Here is a 17,407-nt window from a genome sequence, read left to right as displayed (position 1 = left end):
GGAGTGCGTCTCCGGACCGCTAGCCGTCCCCTAGCGAACGGGGCACGGGCCTCCACTCGGACTTACCTGATAACAGCTCACCGGAAGTGCCACCACTCGTGCCCACCGAGGGTAGCCTGGCACATTCCACCCCCTCCTTCCGAGCAAAAAGGAAGCGTGAGGGTCGCACAAAAAATCAGGGGCACCCCTGACCGCCCTCTTGCTTCATGCAGAGGCTCGGGGGCTCTCCCTGCGACCTTGCCGAAACCCCACGAACCGAACTCGCACTTGTGGGCTCAGCAAATACGATAAAAACTCCTCACTCAAAACACGAAAAAAGCCCCTAGAGGAGTAAAATCCACTCCTCCAGGGCCTCGGGGGCTACACCCGACGGGTGCGCTCGCGCGCACCCACCGAAACCTCAAAGAATGAAACACAATCCCTACGGGGGCCACTGCAAGCCAAATCTCAACAAACCCTTAGGGAGAGTGCACGCACTCCCCCTAAAGCTCGGGGGCTACTATCGGGTACCATAAAACGGGGTACCCCGAGCGTACACCAAAAGAGTCGTTTAAATCCCATCAACAACAAAGCAAGAAGGTAAGCCATGGGTTTATCGCCGGCCCCGGCTGAGCCCACTGGCTCTCTGCCTCACCTGAGGCCTCGCACGGGGGGTCTCGACGCCCTATCGAAATCTCCGCCTCGCCCGAGGCATCTCGCGGAAGGCCTCAGCAAGGAGCTAAATCTCCGTCTCACGCGAGGCCTCTCACGGAAGGTCTCGGCAAGGAGACTCAATCTCCGTCTCGCCCGAGGCCCCGTGCGTACAGCCTCGAATGAGACAGCTATCCTCCGTATCGCTCGAGGCTGGCCGACAACAACCCGTCGCTCCCGCCTTGACCGGTCTTCCCGATAGCATGTCACGTCCTATTAATGCGTCAACCACTCCCGCAATCTCAGCCGGATGGCGGCTCGACACCACGGAGTGGCCGACGGGACAAGAAATCGCATCAGCGCCACACTGGCTGAGACAGGGTACGGTGGGGATTACTGGCCACTGTATTCTAGCACTGTGCCCCGCGATCCCTGCCCCGAAGACAACGCGGCATGGGAAGCCTGGCCCAGATCATCATCGCCTCTGAACCAGCGCACCAGAACGAACGCTCCCTCCAAACCTCGGCACCCTACGACAGGGCCTCGGCCATCTCGAGATTCACATCTACCGAGACCCCCGCCATGGTTCGGCCTCAGCACAAACCAAGCCTCGACCTCACGCGCAGTCGATCCACAGCGATCCGCACGCTGACCACCACGCCCGCCCCGAGGCAGCCCTGGAGCTCCCATGACGCATAGGATCAGATGTGACCAGCACGTCGCCACAGCGCTCCAAGGACGGACCACTCCGACGACCACACCGCCACAGGAACAGGCTATAGGGCTCGGACACGCCGCCTCTGTTCACACGACGCCGTATAGTTAGCTCATGTACTACCCTTGTCCTCCCTTCAAACTATAAAAGGAAAGGACTTGGGCCATTTCGGAGAGGGAGGCACTCACAAAGAACAACACCCTGTAACACGCGCATTTCCCTGCTGCTTGAGAGCAACGTCTCAAGCAGCCCACATCACTTCCCGCCGAGACCTGGGACTAACTCCCTCTCTCACCGTGCTTGTAACCCCCTACTATCAGCACTTCGGTGCAAAGAATACAAGATCGATCTCTCAGACTGGACGTAGGGCACCAATTGCCTGAACCAGTATAATCCTTGTGTCTCTTTGCATCATCATCCGGGATTGGGAACACGCAGCACAAATTCACTAGTTGGTTGAGGACCCCCCGGTCTGAAACACCGACAGTAAGCTTACAACCGGCTTAGAGCTTGAACAAAAGAACCAATAAACTTTACGAGAGAGATAAGTGGACCATGTATTAACAGTGAAGAGCTAACTGCTATATGGTCAGCCAGAAGTCAACTGTATTATTAACCGTGCTCTTAAAATATATCTTCCATCGTGGTTTCATCGATGTCGATCATACTATGAGTAAAGGGTTAGTTCAAACCATACCATTACAAACATGATGATTTGAAAGAAAAAAACATCATTACAATTCACCTATTTGAATATTTACCATTACAAGCGATGCTTGAACCATGTAACTTTCTACATCTCGGATATCTTTGTACTCACGTGAAGACGACCATATTGCCCTAAGTCCTCCTTTCTTCTTTTAGCCTGTTTGCTTGTTAGTTTTAGCCAGAGCTTATCAGCCAGCCAACAGTGTTTTTCCTCTCACAACAAACCAACATCAGCCGAACTTATCAGCCTAGAAACCAACTAGCAACGTGCCTTCTCTATTTCCTTTTCTACTCACTCTCAGGACAACTCGCCTAATCTCATCCGACCATCTACCACATCCCCTTTTGCCCCATGGTGGTCGCCACGCTGAACCCACCCATGGTTGACATAACTCCTAACCTCGTCTGCCTCGTAGGTAGGCTACCACTGTTGTCCTCGCCGCCATGGCTAGGCAAGCAACAGCGACAGCACGGGAGACGGCCCTTGAGATGCATGGACGGTCGTGGCGCACACACCAGTCTTGTCGTTGGCAACCAAACCCGGGTCTCGGGCCAAAGGGCAGCGGTGTCGCATGCAGTTGAGATGGCGTAAATCCCTCTCCCTCTCTCCCCTCGCTAGCGTTGGAGCTAAGACAAAGGCAGTTGGGTTGGCACACAGCGACCATGCGAGGCGAGGCTGCGAGGAAGTTGATGAGCGTGGGGACAGAACACGGTGGGCAACACGGTGGTGCTCTTCCAGCATAGTCAAAGAAAAAAAATAGAACGGTCAGAGATGCTGTCCTCAATGGGAAATGGACAAGCGACATTGCACACAATCTCCATGCTGGCCTCCTAAGTGAATTATTTGTCTTATGGAGGCATATATACACAGAGTCCTTGCAGCTGGATTCAGCTCAAGAAGACAAGATAACTTGGACACTTAAGTTCAGGCGAATACTCTGCAAGCTCGGCCTACACCATTCAATTTAGTGGCTCACTGCAAGTTTTTTCCTTTGGCTGCTTCTGCAAGACAGGATTTGGACCGTGGTGAGACTACAACTATGGGGGTGGAGAAATAATTACTTTTGTGCCTTATGTGAAAGACTTTTGGAGACCTCCCTTCATCTATTCATCGAGTGCCCTTACTCAAGGAAGGTCTAGGAATCAATGGCAACTTGGACCAATTGTACCAACCTACAACCAGCTTCCTGGACCCGGCAGAACAAGATAGAGGAATGGTTTCTCGCAATGACCGAAAGCAGTACACTCACTAACAATTCCAAGTTTGTGGCAGATTTGGAAGCAGAGAAACGCAGTAGTTTTCAACGGCGAGAGAAGGTCAGAGCAGACGACTTTCACAAGAATAAAGGTTGAATGCTTTGATTGGATCTTGGCCGGGGAAGAATCCTCTGACCCGTAATGATTGCCGAGTAATTAGCTTAACTCTTTTCATCCTCACGGGGCGGTCTGCCAAGAGAGGAAGCGCCTCTCGCGCATGTAGCCTCGCAACTTTGTACTCAATGCTGGATAACCGGATCTTTCAAAAAAATAAAGGGGGGTACTGATTTTACATTAATCACTTAGGTTCCGGCACCCTTCAAGCTCACTTCGGTTAATGATGACAAAATTGTACCAGAAAACCACCAGCTTATAAGATATCCACCTGGATAAGACTCGATGTGCACAGCTTCAGACACTGGTCGGAGGTTATAGGGCTTGAAGTACTTGTACATCTCATTGTGCCCCGGAGATCTCAATGAAAACCATCTTTTAGTGCTACTAGGTCAGGAGCATTTGAACACGATATATAACATCCATTTCACTTGAACTCTAGCATTGAATTTGCTGGTAGCTTGAGATGGATCATTACAGATAGTACTGCACAAGCACAGCACAGCCTTTTCCATCTTTCAGAAACCAGAAGCCACATACCAAATATGAAGGCTGGTGGCATCCATCTTTCAAAAACCATAAGACACGGACAAATTGAAGGCTGGTGGCATGGCACTGCTGGTGCTACGACAGAACATAGAACATTGGTCACCTGCACATTGATCCCCAATGAGGAACACCAGATCACTGATCACGCGGGCATGCTCAAGCTCCTCGCAGGCAAAACATGCTAGAACAAAAGCTGCTTTTTCCATGGAGTTGCTATTTGCGGCTACATTTATGCACGCAAAGCTCTACATCCCATTTACATCAAAAGAAGATTACAAGCGAGCAACACACTATCCAAGTCATCGGTTATGTGGCACTCAAAAAGTCATCGGTTATGCACCGGTGGAAATTAGAGTTCCGGCAGAGCAAGTCATGGGTAATAATGTAGAAAAAGGGAAAGTACATGATGCATAGTTTTCGAGTTTCACCGACCCAGAAGTGCAACACGGTCCTTCTAGATCACCTGAGCCAGGTTGTGATCAAACAGCTCACACCGAATCGGCATCTCCATCTCATAGAACGAATTCTTCAAAACATAAGTCCATGTACAGCTCATAAATCACTTTCAGCAGCATTTCCATATTTCGAGCTCCAGTTTCGCATACAACGAAAATTTTTGTCCCTGAATCAAGTGAAGCAATCAGAGGGTATACTATACGTGAAAATAGGCCAATTTGGTTCAAATGATTATAGATCACAATCTCAAACAACCAAAAGATAACAGCATAAGTTAACTCTAGAGATAAATCAATCTACCCCAGCTGCACAATGGTTCAAATGAAATTATCCATGGCTCCAACAATTGTTTTGCAAATGGACTGTAATATGTTTCAAAATCTCCATTTTCTACCATAAGCATTCAAGCCCTCACTTCCCCCAAAAAAAATCTCACATGCTACAAAATCTTGCCGTTCCTTAGTTAAAAACACTGCTACTTAGCGCCGCCATAATTCTGACTTGAGTGGCAAAGGAATAGTAGATAATGGAAGTATTCCCACACATGTAATGGTCATCACATAACCATATATGATTTGGTGCTATATGCAACATCAATGAGATCATCCTCTTGACATGTAGAAGGGGGGGAAGTAAAATTGTTCAAGTTTACGACCTACTGTATACTTAAATCAGAGCTTGTAAAACGTAATTGATTCAGTAAGTGTGCCCACACACACCAAGTATGCACTAGCTCAGAATTATAGGATGCAGACCAGATCTACGAACTGTTAAGCAGTTTACATACCTGTGAGGCATTGAAAGCAATGGAGATCAAAGTTATGAGCTTGTAAGAAATCAATGCCAGTACAGCCAGGGGTAGGGGAGAGTTGCTGGGAGATAGCATGCATCGAATGCCAGAGACATGCTAATCTTAGACTGGCATTGGTATCCATCCTCCCTGTTGAACCATAGTCCTGGAGATATGTGCAGGTTCTTCAGATGACATGGTTGACAGCTCGAGGTCTAGAATATCTCAATAAAGAAGAGAAAGGGGATACCAGGAACACACCTTGTAGTATATAAGGCCACCACATTTGTTAATGATGAAAAGGTTATAGATAGCCTCTAGTGCCATAGTCACCAAAGAAGGCGGAGTAGAGATAAAAGTAAATTTCTTGTATAAGCTGCAGAGAAATATCCAGAGCCCTGTAAAATACTTGATAAATGTAACAGTAACAAACAACTAGTAAAGAGCACTTCTCGTAGGTGTTTAAACAGTTCAACTTTTCTGAATCGATATTTTTCTCGATTGGATTAAGATCCCTCTGATTTGAATTTATGAACACCAAGCACTCAAAATGTTAATTCAATGTCTTTTTTTTGAGAACACGCGTAGCACGTGTTTCATTAGGGAAAATTTAAGAACAACACAGTACAAGCCCAGCAAAACTCACGGCGAGATGCCACTAGCGCGCTGGACTAACCCAAGACGATGTTGTTCCTACTCCTTGTAATCGTGTCACAGTGTGTATCCATGCTTAGGTGCATTAGCTAGTTTGTTTAACACTTGAACATGTTTGTAATTTGCGTAGAATCTTGGGTGTCACGTTGATTGCACACGTGGGCACGCCGAGACCGCGCCGTAGGGCCATTCCCCGCCATGGTGAGCACGCCGTGCATGTCGCACGGGTGTCCGCAAAATAAGGCTCACCGTGCAGCTGCTAACCATGGCGGGGGGATCGGATCGTGGCCTAGATAATGGCAAGTGAATGCATCAAAGAAACTGCGCATCGCAGTGGAAAAACTGTCTTCTCTCTCGAGTCCTAGTTCCAGCTCTCGACACAACGTTCCTGGTGACTGCGCTCTGGGCAACGCCGACAGCGGTGCGATCCTAGGTCCGGCGAGCCGCCAGTCCTAACACTGTGGTATCAGAGCCGTTGGATGTTCTATGGTGGGTCCATGAGCCCACCATGAGAGCTAGCGAGGAAGAAGCACATCATCCCGTGACGACAACCGCCATCCGCCATGGGCGACAACACGAGCTCTAGTTCCAGCGGCGTGAAGGAGAATTCCTTGATGTGGCCCATGTTGACTCGCTCCAACTACACGGAGTGGGCCATGTTGATGCAGTGCAACTACTAAGCGATGGAGATCTGGTATGCAATTGATCTAGGTACCAATCCAAAGCGAGCTCATGAGCGCACTCATGCGCTCGGTGCCGAGTGAGATGTGGCAGACGCTAGGGAACCGCAAGATGGTGAAGGAGGCGTGGGAGGTGGTGCAGACGACGCGCCTCGGTGCGGATCGTGTGAAGGACGTCAACGCCCAGAAGCTCCTGCAGGAGTTCGAGAACATCAAGTTCAAGGACGGCGAGACGATCGACGATTTCGGCATGCGCATCACCAACCTCGTCGGCAACCTCAAGTCTCTCGGTGAGACGACGGAGGACACGCGCGTCATCAAGAAGTTCCTGCGTGTCGTGCCTACCCGCTTCGCCAGCATCGTCATCTCCATCGAGATGTTCTGCGACCTCAAAACGCTCACCGTGGAGGAGTTGGTTGGGCGTCTTCACGTGGCCGAGGAACGATTCGACGACAAAGTTGATCAAATCACCGACAAGGCCGGCCGACTACTGTTGGCCGAGGAGGCGTTGCTGGAGAAGAATAAACACCGTCTCCGCACTGAGCCGAACAAGGAAGGGGGTGCGAACTGTGGAACCAGCCAGGCCAAGAACAAGCAGCCGGTGACGCGCTCCGAGGGCAGCGGTGCTGGTGGCGTCAAACTCACCTCGATGGGAACGCTGCGGCGCAAAGGTCGATGCCGAAACTGTGGCATTTACGACCACTGGGCGGAAGATTGCAAGCGCCCAAAGGAGAAGAAGAAGGAGGGGCACCCGCCGGAGGCGAACGTGGCTGTTGCAGGGCATGAACAAGGCGCTCTGATGTTGGCCACGTGCGATGTCATGCACGGGCCGCACCAGATCATCCACATGACGGAGAAGGTGATCCCAGTGAATGTCCCCGATGATTTATGGGTGCTGGACACCGGCGCGAGCAATCACATGACGGGCACGTGTTCGGCGCTATCACATCTCGATGCAAGTGTCCATGGCTCAGTGCGCTTCGGTGACGGCTCCCGCGTCGAGATCCAGGGTGTGGGGTCTATGGTGATCTAGGACCGTCAACACGGTCATAAGGTACTAACTAACATTTACTATATTCCTCAGTTGAAAAGTAGCATAATCAGCTTGGGTCAGTTAGAAGAAAAGGGTTTTAAATATGTGGGAGATGGAAGACTTCGTGTGTTTGATCAGGAACAGACACTGCTGATCTCTGCACCTAGAACTGGCAATAGACTGTACCTTGCAAAATTGGGTCTAGCTCCACCAGTTTGTCTGCTTGCACAGTGTGATAGTGAGTCTTGGCTTTGGCATGCTAGATTTGGGCATTTAAATTTTAGAGCCTTGAATGATCTCAGTGCTAAGCAAATGGTAGAAGGGCTGCCAGCAGTTACCAGGGTAGAGAAAGTGTGTGATGGTTGTGTTCTTGGGAAACAGCACAGAACACCTTTTCCCAAAGTGTCAAGCTACAGAGCAGAAAAGTGCTTAGAACTTGTACATGCTGACTTGTGTGGTCATATTACTCCAAAAACAGTAGGGAGGTGCATCCTATTTTCTATTGGTAGTTGATGATCATAGCAGATACATGTGGGTAGAAATGCTAAAATCAAAAGATCAAGCTCTAGAGTGTTTCAAGAAAATAAAACTTAGAGCTGAACTTGAGTCTGATGGCAAGTTGAAAGCATTGAGAACTGACAGAGGGGGAGAGTTTGTGTCAAATATGTTCTCAGTTTTCTGCAGTGAAGGTGGAATTAAACATTTCACCACCACTCCTTATTCTCCCCAACAAAATGGAGTGGTGGAGAGGAGAAATCAGACTGTCATTGAAATGGCAAGATGCATGTTGAAATCCATGAATGTTCCATCTGATTTTTGGGGTGAGGCAGTCTACACTGCTGTGTACATACTGAACAGGTCACCTACAAAAAGTCTACACAGTATGACACCCTTTGAAGCTTGGCACGGCAAAAAGCCCAAGGTGAATCATCTCAGGACATTTGGCTGTGTAGCTCATGTGAAGCTGGTTGGTCCAGGTTTAAAAAAGCTTTCTGACAGATCAAAGAAGATGGTCTTTATTGGCTATGAATCAGGTACTAAGGGTTATAGATTCTTTGACCCTACTACCAGGAGATTGGTTGTCAGCAGAGATGTTGTTTTTGATGAAAAACAACCTTGGGACTGGACCAATGCAGTAAGCAATGCAGGCCAATCTTTAAACAGTTTTGTTGTTAGCTATGAGCTGTCTGATGAAAATCCGACAATAGAGGAGATTGCAGTAGAACCTGCAGCAGAAAATCAAGGGGGTGGTTTTGATGAACCAGAAGGTGTTGTACATCCAAATGCAGCAACTCCAAGTCCCCAGAACACTCCAGAATCAAACCAAGCACTAGCTGTGAATTGGGCAACACCACCAAGTGATCATTCTGAAGAAATATTTGGGGGGCCATTGAGATTCAGAACGCTTGATGACCTATTTGGCTCAACTGAAGAAGTCCAGGACTATGAATATAGTGGTGTGTGCATGCTTGCAGCTGATGAGCCATCTGGAGTAGATGAAGCACTGGAGGAGAAGTGCTGGATAGAAGCAATGAACAGTGAGCTAAAATCAATACAAGAAAACAACACATGGTATTATGCTGATTTACCAAAAGGTCACAGAGCAATAGGTTTGAAGTGGGTTTATAAGGTGAAAAGGGATCCGGAGGGTAACATAATCAAGCACAAAGCAAGGCTTGTTGCTAAAGGGTATGCTTAAAAGCATGGAGTGGACTATGAGGAGGTATTTGCTCCTGTAGCTAGGCTAGAAACTGTCAAGCTTATACCAGCACTAGCAGCTCAGGGAAAGTGGCAAGTGCATCACATGGATGTCAAGTCTGCCTTCTTGAATGGTGATCTGCAGGAGGAAGTATATGTTCATCAACCTCCAGGTTTCTAGAATCCAAGGCATTCAGGGAAGGTGTTGAAATTGAAAAAAGCCTTGTATGGCCTAAAGCAGGCACCCAGTGCCTGGAATGCAAAATTAGATCATGAGCTTGTCAAACTGGGGTTCTGTAGAAGTGAAGAGGAACATGCAGTCTATAAAAGGGACAATGGTAACTCACTGTTACAGCTTGGAGTGTATGTAGATGATCTCATCATTTGTGGGCCTGACAGCAAGAAAATTTCAGAGTTCAAGCAACAAATGAGCAGAACATTCAGTATGAGTGACTTGGGCTTGTTGAGCTATTACCTAGAAATGGAAGTGAAACAGAAACCTGGGGAGATCACTATCTGTCAAAGAGCATATGCAGCAAAATTAGTTAAGCAATGTGGCATGACTGGTTGTAATCCAGTTGATACCCCAATGGATCAGAACAGCAAACTCTTGCCTGGAAGGCCAGATATTGCAAGAGACATAACCAGATTCAGAAGCATAGTTGGTAGCCTGAGATATCTAGTGAACACCAGGCCAGACATTGCCTACTCAGTAGGCATGGTCAGTAGATTTATGGAGTCTCCTACCAATGAACACTGGGCTGCTATAAAAAGAATTGTCAGATATATAGCAGGGACCTCTGAATATGGGTGTAAGTACCTAAACAAACCTACTGCAGATCATGCTGGTGATTTGGAGAAGAGAAAGAGCACGTCAGGTGTGGTGTTTTTCTTGAATGGCAATGTAGTGACATGGACTTCACAGAAACAAAGGGTTGTGTCACTGTCCAGTTGTGAAGCTGAATATATTGCAGCAGCTTCAGCTGCTTGCCAAGGTGTGTGGTTGAGCAGGCTCATTGCAGACTTAACTGGTGAAAAACTGCAGAAGTTCAAGCTTCTCATGGATAGCAAGTCAGCACTTGAGTTGTGCAAGAATCCAGTGTATCATGAAAGAACAAAGCACATTGACACTCGGTATCATTACATAAGAGAGTGTGTTGCTAAATCATGTGAGCACTAACAGACAGCTTGCAGACATTCTGACGAAGCCACTGGGAAGGATCAAATTCGTGGAAATGTGTCAAAAGCTGGGCGTCAGTAAGTTATGTCACGATTAAGGGGGTGAAATGTTGTTCCTGCTCCTTGTAATCGTGTCACAGTGTGTATCCATGCTTAGGTGCATTAGCTAGTTTGTTTAACACTTGAACATGTTTGTAATTTGCGTAGAATCTTGGGTGTCACGTTGATTGCACACGTGGGCACGCCGAGACCGCGTCGTAGGGCAGTTCCCCGCCATGGTGAGCACGCCGTGCATGTCGCACGGGTGTCCGCAAAATAAGGCTCACCGTGCAGCTGCTAACCGTGGCGGGGGATCGGATCGTGGCCTAGATAATGGCAAGTGAATGCATCAAAGAAGCTGCGCATCGCAGTGGAAAAACTGTCTTCTCTCTCGAGTCCTAGTTCCAGCTCTCGACACAACGTTCCTGGTGACCACGCTCTGGGCAACGCCGGCAGCGGTGCGATCCTAGGCCCGGCGAGCCGCCTGTCCTAACAGACGACACGCACACGAGATTGACTTACAAAACGGAGTTTGGCGACTGAACGGCGAACGCTGGGCGACGTGTGCGAAGAGCGCGGACAGACTGTTGAAGCCCGCACCAATCCAGGCGTCCGCTTCTTCTTTGATGAGCAAGAAGAGCTGATGCGGCGTCCGTGACATGGCTTCAAACACCCTCCGGTTGCGCTCCTTCCACAGCATCCACAATGTCAGAAGGACTAAGGAGTCGAAGCATCTTCTGAACGTGCTGGGGAGAGCCTGTCTAGTCTGCTGCCACCATTCAGACAGGGTCGCGTTCTGCTGAGGCGTGAGCTGCTGCAGACCCACCGCCCGGAGCAGACAGTGCCAGACTTCGCGCGCGAAGACACAAGCGGTTAGCAGATGATCCGTGGTCTCGTCGTCCTGGTCACAAAGTGCACAGACGGCCCACAGCCCTCCATGGATAGCTAGCCAGAAGAAGAATTTGACTTTGGGCGGGACGGTTGATTGCCAAATGTCCTTTGCGCCGAGCAACGACGACATCCCTACAAAGAAGGATCGATACGCAGAAGACGCGGAGTACTGGCCACTCTCGGTCCAACGCCAGACGAACCTGTCCGACTGCAGCGGCTGCAACTGAATATCTTCAATCTTCTCCCACGGCATCACGTATTCGCAGAGCACCGGCACCGTCAGCGCACCTGTGATGTCGCGTACCCATCTCCGACGGAGCAGCGCGTCCTTCAGGGTACGTGCACTGCAAAGGCTCCATGACAGGCTCTTAAAGAGAGAGAATGAATGACATACGGAGTACCATGAAGCGTCTGCATAAGAGTCCCTGTTTTGGATGCTAAGTATTTTTAAAGTATTGGAGAAAATACTATGGTTTTACAAAATACTTTGGTTTTCAAAAGCTACCAGGTGTTTGGATACAACAAATCTTGTAGTCTCTAAAAACCATGGTTTTATCAAAACTGTAGTCTTTTTGGAGTTTTAGAAACTTCACTCGTGACCTCATTTTTCTAAACCACAGTTTTGTGTCTCTTTGGCTTATAAAACCACAGTTTTTATAATACTGCAGTTTTTCCAAAACTGCAACATCCAAACAGGGCCTTACCTTTCAATGGTAACATCTACTGAGATGATTTAAAATCACAAGAGCCTGCTTTAGTAGCCTTGAGCTACAATGCACGACCAACATTAGTTTTTATGTTGTCAGAGCGCCCAGGCGCCTGAGTTCGCATCCAAGCGTCCGCTGCTTGGTTGAGCGCCGCTTCTCTCCGTAAGCGCCTATGGCAGGCTGCTCTGACCTCCACCGTGGCAAGATGAACATGCAAAAGTGCATGAGCCTTGTACAGGCCCTCACTGTGCGGTCGCGGCATCGACGGCCAACCGCCCTGAACAAATTCGGCGCGAGAGAGCAGATCGCTCCGTCCGACAACCAGTTGTCTGTTCAGAAGCGTGCGGTCGCACCGTCTCCCAATTGCACGGACACTGTAGCTCAGAACATGCAGGCGACCACTCGTTCTGGAGTCGAAGGGAGGCTAGCGCCCAGGCCGAGTCAGTGTCTGTCCTCCGCAGCCACTCCCATCTCACATCTCAGGCGCAGCGCATACGTAGGTCCGGTATACCCAGGCCGCCGTTCTCTTTGGGCGCACACACGATGCGCAACGCAACTCGGCACTTTCCACCGGTCATAGACTCAGTGCCACTCCAAAGGAAAGACCGGCGTCTCTTGTCTATTTCGGCAATGGCACATGCCGACAGGCAGCAGCAGATGGAGACGTGCACTGGTACTGCAGAGAGGGTAGTCTGTGTGTGTTAATGTCGCTCGTCCCGCGTTCGTCATTAGGCCAGCCTTCCATGTCGGGATGCGTCAACAAGCAGCTGCTCGTCTGCACGGCGCAGCCTGGATAGCGACAGAGGTGCGCCCAGATACTTGCAAGGGAATGGCTGGACTTGGCATGGGAATACTTGTTGGATTGCAGCAATGTCCTCGCTGGAGTACCTAATCGCCGCCCTACTACGCCCACAACGCCAGGATGCTGGCGGAGGCGAGCATGAAGACAAAGTGCCCCGAGGGGAAGGTGTCGCCCATCTCCATCAACGCCCCTGCACATCTTCATCTTCTTCCTCGCCGTCTTCCAAGTCTCCTACAGTGCCATCACCATGGCGCTCGGCAGGGCCAAGGTCGATTTCAATCAGTTTCCTTTATTTACTACTACTACTAATGTAGGTGTGTTTGCAGTGGAATGAAGAAGCTAATAATGAATTAATGATGATATGTACGTCTTTGAAGCATGCAGATACGTGCATGGAAAGAGTGGGAGAAAGAAGCTGCAGGGCAAGACTATGAGTTCTCCAATGGTACATTACATACTCCTGTATCTTGGGTTGTTCTGCTGATCGAATTTGTATATATATTAAACTGTCAATCAACATTTATATATATATGTTATCTTGTGTCTCTCCATTCCATTGCATGCATGCTTTATTCAACTTTGCAACCAATTTGCAATGTGCTCAGTCAGTCTCAACTCTCAAGTCTGAATCTGAACTGAACTAGATTGTCTGTCTGTCCTTGCTCTGCATATGCATGCTCTCTGTCTCGGCAGAATGGCTTCCGGATCATCTACTTCCTCTGGATTCTGGTACATATCTCTCTCTGTTTGACCGTGGTACCCACCACCTAGAATTTCAATTAACAACATGCATACAATTCTGCCTCATTCAGATGTTGTCTGTTTGAACCTGAATGCGGTATGAGTACGCGATGGACTCGTGCTTCAACGACTCCAAAGAATTCTTCTTTGCACGCCTCTGCCTTGGGTACGTACCCTTCGTTCGTGAACTGATCGATCTGACATGAATGCAGATGCAGATGTAGTGCAAGAATATAAACAACAACATACATTACGAACGATGATCTCTATGCATGCAGGGTGGTGGTCCAGGTGCTGCGCAGCTACGTGACGCTCCCGCTGTACGCGCTCGTCTTCCAGATGGGCTCCACCATGAAGCAGTACATCTTCGACGAGCAGACCTCTAAGGCCCTCAAGAACTGGCGCGCCGGCGCCAAGAAGAAGCACCCCACCAGCTCCAAGCACGAGCACGGCGGCTGCGGGGGCTCCCCACCGCCGCCGGCAGCCCCACCAAGGCCGACGGCGACGCGTAGAGGAACGCTAGCTGGAGACGACGCCGGCACTACACGGCGCTGCAGGCCGGCAGCGGCAAGAAAGGCCAGGAAGGCAAGTACGATCGACTTCATCAAGATCGATCGACGACTGATCCATCCGCCGCCTCCTCATGAAGCAATGCAACCTTTAACTCGATCGATCCAGCTTTCTATATATATATATATATATATATATATATATATATATATATATATATATATATTGTATGTAATTAATTGTACCAGTAGCAATCAACATGCGTACGTTCGCCGCATGTAATGTACCATGAACTATGAACTATGCATGCGTACGTACGGTGTATAGGAACATACCTTAGCAGTATGCAGAAACAATCTCTCTTAATTTTGTTTTTAATTTATAAACCACAGTACAGTGTAGCTATATCGAAGAATTTACTTTCAGTGAACTTATTTGGATTCATAAATGCAAATACTCATGTTCTATAAACCTGATCAAACATAAGATAGCTAGTTTGATTTGAAGAAAACAAGAATTGAGTGACCGAGGTAAATACTCCACTCCAGTTTAGCCACTTAGTTCTTGCAGGGATGTCGATGTGTGGCTCACCAGGCAGCTGGGAGAGAGATTCCCAGAAACAAATAACTGAGCCTTTGGATGGAGGACGGCAACATCATTCCACTTTGCCAGTTGAGACGTGGACAAAACAAAATGGTCAGATCTTTGATGGCAGGGAGATATTGATGTGTTAGGAGGCCATCAAGAGTTTCCAGCTTGCGGCACCCTCCGATAGTTAGGTGAGTGAGGAACGGGAATTTCCCAGTGCTGCGTCGTCTGGCCCAGCCAAGGGAAAGGTCAGTGGGTACCTGTTCAGAGTCTCTAATAGATATCAGACATGGACAGTCACTGATCTTGAGCTCCTGTAGCAATGGAAGGCTCCATTTTTGTAGGTCCATGGATGTCAGATGGTCACATGATAGATGCAAGATGGTAAGGGAACTGCAATCGATGCTGTCTCCGAGGTTGCCAGAATTCTTCAGTTCGAGTTTTCTTATGGACGGCGCCAGCAGATGATGTGTGATGTTTGGACAATTGTACACCTTCAGTTCTTGAAGGGAAAAAGTTGAATCTTCCAAGTGTTCAATTCGTACTGATTTTACATTTCTGCAATGCGCAATCTCTATTTTTCTGATGGCAGGTACATCCAATCTGCAATCACTTAGGTTCTGACACCCTTCAATGCTCAGTTCTGTTACTGATGACAAAATTGTACCAGAAAATGGCATGGCATTGAGTCCATCAGAACCAGAAAACCAGGTTGGAAAATATTCACCTGGATAATCCTGGATGCGCACAGATTTCACATTGGTTGGAGGTTGTATGGCTTGAAGCACTTCTATCACATTGTGCGATGGAATCACTTCTATCTCATTGTGCTCTGGAAGCACTTCTATCACATTGTGCTCTGGAGATCTGAACGAAAGCCAACTCAGAGTCAAACTAGTAAGATCTTTCCACTTCCTAAGTTCCAGCTTTGCTGCATGATCCTTGCTTATTGTGCCTAGATTATATATAACCAAATCTTGTATATCTGGAAAATTGTTTATGAACCCAATTTGCTCTCTCAACTTCACAGCATCGACTTTCATTTCAAGAATACGTGATTCAAACTTTTGCAGATTGATCAGCTTACTGGCACCTATGTGCAATCTTTGAAATGTGCATCTACTGGCATACAAAATCTGCAAGTTATAGAGGCTCCAGAATGATGAAGGAACTTAATTGAAATGGCATCTTCCGGAGATTCCAAGGTACCGGAGATGTTTCAGATTGCCTATCCTCTCTGGTAACTGTTCCATTTTGAAGGCACAAAAGAAAACACGCAGGCATCCAAGTTCATCAAACCAGCGATCCATCAGAGAAGATAAAGCCTCACTCCTGAAATACTTGTTGCAAAGCAGGGTGCGCAGCTTTGTGTGCTTGCATAGGCTCATTAAGTCAGAACAGTTAACACCACTACGTGATAGTATTGATAGGTGGCGAACGTTTGGAGGAACTTCTTTTATCCCACTTGTATTCTTTACAATGAAGCATTCGTCCTTGGACACTAGAAGCGCCATGTCATGCATCAAGTCATGTATTACATATTTACCACGGAGTTTATGGAAGAAGGACAGATTTACAAGGTCTTCAAAGTACTGCTCACCGATATGTTGAAGTGGAATGCTACCTTGAGGTTCCACAAATCCTTCTGCCACCCAAATTTCAGCTAGAATAGCCTTCTCAAAATTGTAATCTTTGGGGTATACAGCACAAAATGAGAAGCATCTCTTCAAATGGAAAGGTAGATACATGTAGCTCAACCGAAGAGCTGGCAAAATGTCGGTTTCCTTTTGTTCAATTTGCCACAGTTCGTTGTTTAGTATATCATTCCAATGCGCAGAGGTAAGGCTCTTTCGTAAAAGCCTTCCAATAGTTTTGGCGGCTAAAGGAGTACCCTTGAGCTTTACAAGTATGCTCTTACCAATCTGCTCTAACTGTGGATCAATGTGAGAATCCTCAGACCCAAACACACATAGTTTGAAAAAATCCCAAAATACATCTTCTTTCAAGCCTTCCAATACAAAGGACTCCATCGTGCCCACTATATCAGCAACCTCTGCAAACCTAGTGGTCACCAGCAACATACTTCCCTTAAGTACTTTTGTGAGAGGTGCACAAAATTTCCTCCAACACTGCCCATCATTCAAGGCAGCAGGCCAAATGTCATCAAGGATGAGCAAGAACCTTTTTTTCCCAGCTTCTTCAGCAAGAACTTGTTGAAGATCGTCTAAATTATCGGCCGTTGCCTCTTTTCTAGATAGAGATTTTATGACAACTTTAGTAAACCTCTCCTCATCGAAGTCATCCGAGACACAAATCCAAATGATATTGTCAAAGTGGGATTTAACACTTGGAAGTGTAGTGATCTCTTGGGCCAAAGTAGTTTTTCCAACACCCCCGATTCCAACTATTGGCAAAACAGGAACAGATGGTATCTGTTGACACCGTTTTTTGCACGTGTCAAAATGATCAGAGTGGGCTAATCGGCAGGAGGAAAATTACTGTATACGCTGACAGCCGATGAAAATCAGCTTGTAAAGATGGTTACCGATGAATGGTGGTGATCGATGGAAAGGTTGATTTAGACTTGGGCGTTGCCGATAAAGTTGGAGATGTTATTGTCGATGCCGATGAAGGAAGGCTTGAAAATTACTGCCGATGAAACGGAA

General features: G+C 47.9%; 2 pseudogenes; one reads left to right on the top strand and one right to left on the bottom strand.

The window, feature by feature from the left end:
- Window positions 1-13,753: 13,753 nt before the first annotated feature.
- On the top strand, window positions 13,754-14,263 carry LOC136529255 (MLO-like protein 5; annotated as a pseudogene).
- A 477-nt stretch (window positions 14,264-14,740) lies between these two features.
- Window positions 14,741-17,407, bottom strand: part of LOC136526630 (putative disease resistance protein RGA4) — a 5,713-nt pseudogene continuing 3,046 nt past the window's right edge.

Source organism: Miscanthus floridulus, chromosome 19 (assembly GCF_019320115.1).
Source record: "Miscanthus floridulus cultivar M001 chromosome 19, ASM1932011v1, whole genome shotgun sequence".
Classification (NCBI taxonomy): domain Eukaryota; kingdom Viridiplantae; phylum Streptophyta; class Magnoliopsida; order Poales; family Poaceae; genus Miscanthus; species Miscanthus floridulus.
Note: the sequence above shows the minus strand (reverse complement) of the source record. Positions and strands in the feature narration are given on the sequence as shown.